Raw genomic sequence first — 12,112 nt, forward strand, 5'->3', positions numbered from 1 at the left:
TGTATTAGAACCAGGTGGACCTGGGAATTCACACTTAGCCAGATTACGCTTGTGTTATACTTTAGACCAGTTCCGGGGTGTTGAGACCAAGGACCTCACACCCAAGCTTAGGATTACAGTGTCATTGCTGTGTTATACTTTAGACCAGTTCCGGGGTGTTGAGACCAAGGACCTCACACTAAAGTTTAGGATTACTGTGTCATTGCTGAGTTAATCTCTAGACTAGTTCCTGGGTGTTGAGACCAAGGACTTCACACCTCAGACTAGGACTCTGCTTTATATCTGTTATGACTATTTGCTCTGTCGACCTCTCTCTTGCTTTCTGATTCGGTACCTCTGCATATCTGCCTACCTGTTGCCAAACCCTGCCTGTACCCGGTTACCGAATCAGCCTTCTGTCTCTGTACCTTATCTGTTCGTGTGTTGCCGACCTGGCCTGCTCGACCCTCCAGGCTGTCACTCACCCCTTGAGTGCTCAGTCTATCTGTACTAGCTGTGACACTATTCCACCAAGTGTCAGTTAGCAATTAGGACTCCCGCTCCTCAGAGAGTCCGGCCTGCTAAGCAGCCAGTGGCCTCTTCTCCTTTGGAGTCCCCTGGCTGCAGTACAGTCTGCTATCTGATCACCAAGTATCACTGGTTGCCAGGTTCTCTCTACTCCCTCTCTCAAGGAGATAGTCCCTGCACAGCCGAGGGCCACCTGCCCCTTAGGTGGTTCCTGCCCGAGCTGCCTGCATCTCCCGCCTCACGGGAGATAGCCTACAGTTTCACCAAACACTTACACTTCATTAGGTGTCCAGAGGTTAGTCATACTTGTATTATTGGTGATTCTGCAGATCATCCATAATCAAGTATACATCTGTATTATTGATGATTCTGCAGATCATCAATAATCAGATTCTCTCTGTGTGCTGACACCAACCGTTACAGCATGGTATGGTTATAGAGTGGGATATAGTACTGTATTAGCTAGGACCTACCTGCTAGGCCCATAGTATTTTTAACATTGAGTCCCAGGCAACCAGAAAGCACAGTTATCCGGGATCAGCCGATCCCCGTTGGTGCCAGATAACCAAGAAGTACAGAAAAGTCCCCATTATCCGGCACAGGCAGGGGTTGCCTGATGCTGGATACGAGGGCTTGCTGGTTGCTTGATTAACCGGCCGAAAAAGGACAAACATCCCACCATGCAGCAATAAATACAATGGTGTGAAAAACTATTTGCCCCCTTCCTGATTTCTAATTCTTTTGCATGTTTGTCACACTTAAATGTGTCGGCTCATCAAAAACCGTTAACTATTAGTCAAAAATAACATAATTGAACACAAAATGCAGTTTTAAATTATGGTTTTTATTATTTAGTGAGAAAAAAAACTCCAAATCTACATGGCCCTGTGTGAAAAAGTGATTGCCCCCCTTGTTAAAAAATAACTTAACTGCGGTTTATCACACCTGAGTTCAATTTCTGTAGTCTCCCCCAGGCCTGATTACTGCCACACCTGTTTCAATCAAGAAATCACTTAAATAGGAGTTAACTGACACAGAGAAGTAGACCAAAAGCACCTCAAAAGCTAGACATCATGCCAAGATCCAATGAAATTCAGGAACAAATGAGAACAAAAAGTAGTTGAGATCTATCAGTCTGGTAAAGCTTATAAAGCCATTTCTAAAGCTTTGGGACTCCAGGGAACCACAGTGAGAGCCATTATCCACAAATGGCAAAAACATGGAACAGTGATGAACCTTCCCAGGAGTGGCCGGCCGACCAAAATTACCCCAAGAGCGCAGAGAAAACTCATCCGAGAAGCCACAAAAGACCCCAGGACAACATCTAAAGAACTGCAGGCCTCACTTGCCTCAATTAAGGTCAGTGTTCACGACTCCACCATAAGAAAGAGACTGGGCAAAAACAGCCTGCATGGCAGATATCCAAGGCGCAAACCACTTTTAAGCAAAAAGAACATTAAGGCTCGTCTCAATTTTGCTAAAAAACATCTCAATGATTGCCAAGACTTTTGGGATAATACCTTGTGGACCGACGAGACAAAAGTTGAACTTTTTGGAAGGTGAGTGTTCTGTTACATCTGGCGTAGAAGTCACACATCATTTCAGCAAAAGAACATCATACCAACAGTAAAATATGGTGGTAGTAGTGTGATGTTCTGGGGTTGTTTTGCTGCTTCAGGACCTGGAAGGCTTGCTGTGATAGATGGAACCATGAATTCTACTGTCTACCAAAAAATCCTGAAGGAGAATGTTCGGCCATCTGTTCGTCAACTCAAGCTGAAGCGATCTTGGGTGCTGCAGCAGGACAATGACCCAAAACACACCAGCAAATCCACCTCTGAATGGCTGAAGAAAAACAAAATGAAGATTTTGGAATGGCCTAGTCAAAGTGCTGACCTGAATCCTATTGAGATGTTGTGGCATGACCTTGAAAAGGTGGTTCATGCTAGAAAACCCTCAAATAAAGCTGAATTACAACAATTCTGCAAAGATGAGTGGGCCAAAATTCCTCCAGAGCGCTGTAAAAGACTCGTTGCAAGTTATCGCAAACGCTTGATTGCAGTTATTGCTGCTCAGGGTGGCCCAACCAGTTACTAGGTTCAGGGGGCTTTTTTTTCACACAGGGCCATGTAGGTTTTGAGTTTTTTTTCTCACTAAATAATAAAAACCATAATTTAAAACTGCAGTTTGTGTTCAATTATGTTATCTTTGGCTAATAGTCAACGTTTTTTGATGAGCCGAAACATTTAAGTGTGACAAACATGCAAAAGAATAAGAAATCAGGAAGGGGGCAAATAGTTTTTCACACCACTGTATTTACCGAGCCAACAGGTGCCGCCGTCGACCCCGCATCACGTCACATGACACGCCGGGAGCCGTACACAGAGAATGCTGGAAAGCCTAAGGGAGCTGCAGGAAGGGTAGAAGAAGCCGCCTGGAGGCTCTGTAAGTATTTTCCCCGTTATGCCCCTCAGGCATGCCGGTTGGTTGAAACTTCCGGCTGCTTGAGTTCCGGATAATGGGGACTTTGCTGTCTAAATGTATATACACATACTAAAGCTGATCTTTACTCTTATCTTATCCATTTCTAAATCAATTACTTCATTTATTACATATCTCATAAAACACACTTAGTTGCTGGCTTTAGTCACAGCTACTGAGAAGCTGCAGCAATATACAGTAAGTTGTATTGCCAAAAGCATTGGAATGCCAATCCAAATCATTGAATGAAATGTTCAGGACACTTCCAAGGATACAGATGTATAGAATTAAACACCGAGGCATGCAGACAACTTCTACAAACATTTGTGAATAGGTAATTCCCAGGAGCTCAGTAAATTCCAGTGCAGTACCGTGTTGGGATCCATCTGCAAAAAGTCCATTTGTGAAATGTCCTTGCTACTAAATTTTCCACGATCTGTTAGAGGTATTATAGCTAAGTAAAAGCAAATGGGAACAACAGCAACTCACAAAGCAGGGTCAGCACATACTGAGGAGCACATTGCAAAGAAGTGCGCACCGTCTGTAGTGTCAATAGTTACAGAGACCTCCATACTTTGTATCGCCTTCATGCAACAAGTTTCCCTGGCGGAGCAGCTGCATCCAAGCCTTACATCACCACATGCAAAGCAAAGAGTCTGATGCAGTGCTAAAGTACGCCATCACTAGACTCTAGAGCAGTAGAAACATGTCCGGAGTGCTGATTCATGCTTCACTTCACTGTTTTGCAATGTAAAGGTGCAGTATGGGTTCGGCAGATGCCAGGAGAATGGTACTTTCCTGACTACATTGTGCCAAGTGTAAAGTTTTTGGGAGGTAGGTCAGAGGTTATAGTAGGTTGTTCTTCAGAGGTTGGGCTTGGCTTCTTAGTTCCAGTGAATTGAATTATTCACGATACACAAACATTTTGGGCAGTTTCATGGTTCCACAAAATTACAGGTCAGTGGAACACCTTGAGGAACTGCTTTAATCTAAGTGATCTGGATTATGACAGGAAACTTGGACAGCACTGTAGGTTGGATCGGTGACAGGAATGGTAAAGGGATCCCAGGTGGCATAAACCAGAACAACCTCAGATACAAGGATTGCTGGTAAGCCCAATGAGCTGCATTATTGTCAAAGATGAGTGGAAGAAATGGAAGTTTGAGCAAAGTGTGGAGTGCACAGAGTTACTTTGGCTGTGCCGCAATGGACGATGTCACCTAAGGCTGTGCATAAAATGTCAACGTTAGCTGAGGCTATGCAAGAGATGATGAGGTTGGCTGAAGTGGAGTGAAGTTTGGCTGGAATGGACGGAGTACTGTTGGCTGCAGGCTGGCATGCAGCTGCTGGAAGTTATGCAGATTGTAGGAGATGAATTTATTTATTGTGTTTATAAAGCGCCAACATATTACGCAGCGTTGGAAATTGTGAAGGTAGGAAAGAATGTTTGCTTAGGCTTGGGTTTATGGATAGTTATAGCATAGTCCAAATTCTGTTTTGAGACTGATCTCATGGTACCTTTAAATTGGACCTTTCATTCACAGGTCTCCATCTATGTAACATGTGCTAGATTTACTTGATATTAATCACTACCTTGCCACAGTGTTCCACTGGATATTAGATCAGATCTCAGGAGAGATCCAACCTAACACCCGTTTCCCACTGTAGCTGCAGAATGGTTCCAGCAATACATTCTACATTTAGTTGTGCAAAACTGTTGTGCTGCTTTAAGGTAAGGCCTTGTTCACACTTCTCAGTGCAGATGAACGTGCTGTCGGAAATCATGGTCTGCAATCGCGCGCCATCTGTGCTGCTGTGCGTTGCGCTGCTGAACCCATGGGTCAGCGCTACGCTTCGTCGAAAAATGTGTGCACCAATGCAATAGTGCATTGTACTGCTGTACAGCACATGTATTCTGAACATCAGACAGTGCAGTCTATGCACTTCTGATGTTCCTGCGTGTTGCACACTATACGCATTGCCAAAATGCACACGGCAACGTGTATGGTGTGAACGAGGTCTAAGACTTTTGGATTTATAGAGCAGGTGACATACATTTTTAAAAGGTAATACAGTATAATCTCGTTATAGTAAATTCTGATATAGTAAACATTCAAGAATAGTAACCTAAATGTCCAGCCAAGCACCATTATAAGTATGGGAATAAAGCCTGGTATAGTAAACCCTGGTATAATAGAACTTCTGGTACAGTAAACCTGTTTTTTGGCCCCTGCAGTATTCTGTATCTGGCTATAGTGGAAAGTGGGCGGGCACTTGTCAGCCCGGGCAGCACAGCGGCGTAGTGCTTAGCTCTCTCGCCTTGCAGCTCTGGGTCCTTAGTTCGAATTCCAGCCAGGATAACATCTGCAAGGAGTTTGTATGTTCTCCCCATGTCTGCGTGGGTTTCCTCCGAGCACTCCAGTTTCCTCACACATCCCAAAAACATACAGATAAATTAATTGGCTTCCTCCTAAATTAGCTCTAGACTATGATACATGCCCTACACGATACACACATAGATATATGACTATGGTAGGGACTAGATTGTGAGCCCCTCTGAGGGACAGTTAGTGACAAGACAATATACTCTGTACAGCGCTGCGTAATATGTTGTATGTATATAAATACTTAAAATAAATAAATAATAATGCCCCTTAATGATTAAGCTGGAATCTCAGGATTTTCTATTTTTTTTAATTACTAACTGGTAGGCAGCCACCTGCAGGATGTTCTGAACTGTGGACAGCAGGAGTCAGAGAGTTAATGGAGGAAGAAGAAGAGTGGAAACAGGTGGGAAGCTATTTCATGCCAGCAGGCAATTGAGAGAGAAACCTCCTCGTATAAACACGCTCCTTGATCAACCAGTGACAGAACTGAATCCACACATTCCTGTATAATCTCTCTAGTCTTCCCAGTAATACTCCAGAAAATATACCTCTCCATCTTCTAGCAGATAGGTTAAATATGCTATTGTTTTATATACAAAGAGAGGGACATACAGTAACCACAGTTGCAAAAAACAATTCATAACAAGTTATTGCACACATTGAAGGTGTACCTGAAGTGACATATAATAATAATAATACTAGCGTAACATGATGAGATAATCATGTGTATGTAGAGTGCAGAACATAACTAGGTTGTTGCTTTACTTGCTTTATTTTGCTGTCTGAAGGAGTTAATTTTTAGGCATGGAAATGACAGCTTCTATCTTGTCCGTACCTTGTTGGGAATATACCGTAGTAAACATCACAGATAAGCAAAGTACAGCCATAAAAGTTTTCCTGGCAGAATACAACCTCTGAGAGCTGAGGGAGAAAGCAAAAGGTCAATAGTCCATGTATTTTCATTCAGGCACACTAAATAGGCTGCTACTGAGCAGTAACAACAAAACATTCAATCTACTTTGTAAATGTTTAAATATAAAATAAAATCATGAAATATCTAAAAAAGTAATTTTTTCGGAGTAGGAGGATTAATGCAATTGTTTATCTGATCAGTTTATTTTCACTTCGGGTTCACTTTAAAAAGGGCTGCAATGTACAGTAGAAAAAACACCATTTTAATTCAAGCGGGTGGCTGCCGCCCATCCAAATATATGTGCATGATATGGGAGAAATTGGCAGCGTTCCTAATCAGGCTGCACTTGAAATGACTGCCAACAGAGGGTGCAGAGCCCCCAAACTTTATCGGTCAAGGGCCGGGTCAACATACTTCAGATTGCTGGGGGGCCAGAGTATACATAATATGATGTAGAAAACATTACATTGAACCTAGGTAGGGTAAATTACTACCTGTTAACACGTGCAGCCCTTATGTCTCCCATTTAACCAAAGCAGATAGTATGCCACCCAACACAGCATGTGAAGATATTATGCCCCCAATACAGCATGTGGAGATAGTATGCCCTCAACACAGCATGTGCAACCCCCGGATCCCGTGATAGCGCAGCCTCTCCAATCACCTCCAGGCTTCGCTATGGGGAGGATCGGGACTGGGCATGACGTCATGACGTCAGACGTCATGACCGATCGTTGCCATAGAAAGTGGTGCTACAGTGGCAGCAGGGCAGGAAGGCCAGAGACAAGAAGGGGCCCCAAAGTATCTGATGCTATAATGAACATACACAATTCTCACATTATATTTTAAGAGCTTTAGAAGATGACTTCCACAAATGACAGAACCCTCATATGAGCACAGACCTGTTCACATAGACAACAGAGACTCACTGGGGCACACGTGCTGCCTGTCCCAGCTGTTACTTCTGGGTCCTGACCTCACTATGCTGTCCTGTCCTCAGGCTGGGAACACACTTGTCTGTACAGGAAAACTGAGAACCAATGTTACTCAATTAGCTAGATCATACTTGAATGTGTTTTCCCCATGCAGAGAAAAACGGACAGCAGTGTAGCACGGCACACATTTTCTCTATCAATTACTTTAGCTTCTGTGATAAAACGTGCATGTTTTCACACATACAGACACACACGGTGTGCAGGACACTCACTCAGACCACCTCTGATAGAGAATAACCAGCTCTGCAGACTCCTCCAGCATCATTTCAATACACATGGGGAAGGGGGTAGAGACTGGGGAAAGGGCACTGAACACCCTGCTGCTCACTGAATAGGGAGGGACTGTGTACAAATCTTTGTCTACATAACTTTGTATGACTCTTTATCAGAGGCTGAGCTGATGCAGTCTTTAGAACAACTGTGCAGAGAGCTTTTTCTATTCATATTCCGCACCCTTAGTTGTCTGTTTGCACTACAGCAGGGCAGCTTAATGACAACATCACTTTGTAATAATTCTCAGCACACATTATGCAGTCATAGCGTGTGCTGCTAAATTATGCTCTCCTCTGAAAGTTTAACTAGCGCTTCGTTAAACTAAACGAGAGCTCCACTGAACCCACCCGGAGCCTGGTGGGTCCAGTAGCTTCAAAGAACGATATTCCTGCACTTTGATTGGCCCATGTAGCCTGCCTGTCACTGTATCAGCGCAGCTTAGTGAATCAACCTCACAGGGTTTTATAAGTGATGCTATATTTAAATAGAAGGCCTACAACTGCTGCAAACTTCAACTCTTTAAACTTCATACACCTATGACTCCTCCAATATGATAAGCAAAGTTTTGAGGCAATGTTCAAATTAGTGGAGTAATATTTCCTGCTTGCCCAGTCACCAAATATAGGAATGGCCAGCGATCCATATTACAGCTTTTCCTCCTAAAATACTTACTGTTGCAAGTCAAAAGTTGTTTGATTTTTCTTATTCCTGATTAGATTTTCATGTTGCAGAAACAAATGAGAGACAAATTGTAACGTTGAACATTCAAAAAAGTGAGGCACACTGAAAGCACCAGTGCAACAGTCCGTCAGTGGGATTACCGTCGGTCTGTGCATGTGTGCCGCGTCGCACTGCTGTCGTGTACACTGCCTGCGTCACCCGTTGACTTGCATTGCTGCATAATCCATGTAGTAGGCAAGAATCATGTGGTAACCCGTTGTAGGATTTGCGTCAGTATTGCTGCGATTTGCATACTTGTATACTTCCGATGCCCCGCATTGCATCCTGTGAAGTATGCAAGTTTCCATAGTCTTGCATGGCCCTTGAGGCAGGGATGTTGCAGGAAAGAGTAACGTGGTGCAATGCAGCATGTAAGCGTGCAAGGGGCTAAAAGTCAAACCCTTTAGATTTGCTCCATGAATGATCTCATAATTGTTAACAATGGGGCTCCTAGTATCGCTAAATATGGTCCATTATCCTTTTTCACAACTACCTCTTTGTTTTTCCAGTTCATAGTTTATCACCTGGACATTTTGTTCGATAAATAACCATATTTGTGCTGCATGAGATATAGGATTTGATACTGTTGGTTTTAGAGTGTAGAGAGTAGATGACATACTTGCATTACGTACATCCAGACCGCCGCACCATCCCTCTCATGTACTCCGGTCTTCCTGGCAGTGCGTTATTTAGTAATTTTTCAAAAATAAATATATAACCAATTATAATAATTTTAGTTTCAGGTGTTTAATTAGGTTTTCTGCATCTATTTTAAAAGACTTGTTTGAAAATGAGATGATATTTAACCATTTAAGCCTTTTGGACGTAGCTGCTACGTCCAAAAGGCTGCTGCCGCCTGCTGCGCGCTCCAGCGGATGATCACGCACGCGCCCGTGCGCCCCCGTGCCGCTTCCCGTTAGTCCGGAGATCATTGAATGGGAACACAGTTCCTATTCATTGATTTAAGTCCCCGTTAGAAAGACCAACAGCTTCTATGAGAAGCCGCAATCTTTCTAGTGTTACGTCGCCTCTGCACTTCCTGTAAGCATACTTGTTATGCTTGCAGGACTCCCCCCATCCAAAAAAATAATAATTCACTAATCGTAGTAAAATAGTAAAACTACAGCTACATACTTTTTTTTCTGTAAATAAATATACATACGCTTACATTAAAATTAACTATTTACTTCCCCCACTGTCCCAAAAATACCCAAATAAAATGTTTAATAAACAAAAAAAATTACAAAAAAAACCCCAAAACATAAATAGTTACCTTAGGGTCTGAACTTTCTTAATATGCATGTCAAGAGGGTATATTACTATTATTTTTTAATTATAAGCTTGTAAATAGTGATGGACGCAAACCTGAAAAAATGCACCATTATTTCCCCAAAAAATATTGGTGCCATACATTGTGATAGGGACATAATTTTAATGGTGCAATAACCAGGACAAATGGGAAAATAAAAAATGTGTGTTTTAATTATGACAGCATGTATTATTTTGAAGCTATAATGGCCGAAACTTGAGAAATAATGAATTTTTTCAATTTTTATTCTTAAAGAGAATCTGTACTCTAATATTCTTACAATAAAAAGCATACCATTCTATTCATTATTTTCTCCTGTGCCCCTCTGTGCTGTTTCTGCCACTCTCTGCTGCAATCCTGGCTTGTAATTAACAGTTTTAGGCAGTGTTTACAAACAAACTAACCAGCTTCTAATAGGCTCAGCTAAGCATAGTGTATGAGTCATTCAGAGTATGCAGGGGGCCTGCAGAGGGTGTGTATCGCTTCTACCAATCACAAGCAGCCCTGCACATTCCACACAATCAAGCTTTAGCCCGACAAACAGGACAGAGGAAAGATACATTGATTTATTACAGAGACAGTGCAGTTAGGAAAGACTGCAGTAAGCCAGAGCAGATTAGAACAGGCATAGGAACTTATAGGATAGAAGAACTAAGGCTGAAAAAATTGTTACAGAGTCTCTTTAATATCCCTGTTAAAATGCATTTAGAAAAAATAATTCTTAGCAAACTGTACCACCCAGAGAAAGCCTAATTGGTGGTGGAAAAAACAAGATATAGATCGATGCATTGTGATAATTAGTGATATTGGCGAATGAATGGGAGGTAAAAATTGCTTGGATGCATAAGGTGAAAAACTACTGAAGGCTGAAGTGGTTAAAGGATACATCTGGGAAATGAATAAAAATCAGATTTACTTACTTGGGCCTTCTTTACTTGGGCCTTCTTTACTTGTAGCTTCCTCCAGACCCTGAAAGGATAAGTGCCCCTCGTCCCAGCTCCACTCCGAACCGGACTTCCAGGGGTCTCCTTCATAGCAGGTGGGCGGCAGTTGCAAGCGCATGACCACACTGATCGATGTCGATCGAAGTATAGAAAATTTGTCATGGTTCACAAAAATTCAAGCACTGCTGTTATAATTAAAGGACAACCTGCTCAATGGGTATTCCTGCAGTCAGGTCTATTTTGTTTACATTGATTTCTCTGCGTTTTAGATTTCAAACCATGGTTACAAATCAAAAAGAAAATCCCAACACAGATCCTGTAATCATCATCAGAATAATTTATTTTGCCAAGTACAAATGGGAGAGGGGGGTTGTACCCAGAATTTGTTTTGGCTCATACAGGTTCTGGAAGAATGGGGGGGGGGGATAATGTCCGAAAGTCAAGAGCCGAGGCTGCCATACTACGGTGCCACCAGTCACACTTGGCAATCATCTATCTGGCCCAGAATGAGCATACATATACACAATAACTGTTGCCCTTAAAGGGACTCCGAGCTCAGAAAAAAAAGGAAAGTTGTACTCACCAGGGGCTTTTTCCAGCCCAGTGCTGGTCGGGAGGTCCCACGCCGGCGTCCTGGCTCCTCTCCTTCTCCCCGCTCCGGAATGGTTGACAGGCCGCAGCCCGGGCGACACTCTCCCGAGTGTCGGGCTGCTTCTTCCGCATATGACGCGGATTACGTCACACGCCGGCCGCCTCGCGTCATCACGGCGGCCGGCGTGAAATTACTGCGCATGCGCGAACAAAGCGCGCATGTGCAGTACTTTCACGCCGGCCGCCGTGATGACGCGAGGCGGCCGGCGTGTGACATAATGAGAGTCTTTCGGTTGTTCAACAGGCAAGGTAGCTAAAACACAATGTACTCATTTGTCAATGTCAATAGGCAGCAGTACTCATGCTAGATTTTTAGCCAAGAGAGCGTCAGATGACAGTCACTGCTGAAACTTGTCTAGCATGTGTACTGGGCTTCAATTGTATGCTCTGGAAAAACTTCCAAAAACTGCTCAGTGTCTGATTTCCACAATAAAAGTATAACTTTTTTTAAATTTGACCAAGATTGGCCATGAGGGACACATTTCTTGATATTATGTCTTCTCACATGATAAGCCACTGAGCAAATCAAAACACCTTCTAAAGGTTGGCCTTACCCTAATAGAACAATTTGCTTCTGAGAGGAAAATTCCTGATGATCATACTGAGGATAATCTTTTATAGGATTACTTTATTTTTCACAAAGGAAGTATAAAAGCCGTTAATATACGGGGTATGGAGCCAGAGGAGAATGGTCTGACAGAAAACAAGGACAGTTTGTTTTATTTCCCTAAAAAGTCATCCAGTTTCCTGTCTCAGTCAGTGATTAATGAGATTATACAGGAAGAATGGAAAAAGCCTAAAAGACAACTTGATCCCTGGAGCAAGGTTCTGGCCTTCTGGTCAGTTTACCTCAGTGACTGTGATGATACTATGGAATGACACAAAAACTGGCCATACACATATTAACCGGTTTGGAACTGCCGCATGTTAAA

The sequence above is a fragment of the Hyperolius riggenbachi genome, chromosome 10 (genome assembly GCF_040937935.1).
Source record: "Hyperolius riggenbachi isolate aHypRig1 chromosome 10, aHypRig1.pri, whole genome shotgun sequence".
Classification (NCBI taxonomy): domain Eukaryota; kingdom Metazoa; phylum Chordata; class Amphibia; order Anura; family Hyperoliidae; genus Hyperolius; species Hyperolius riggenbachi.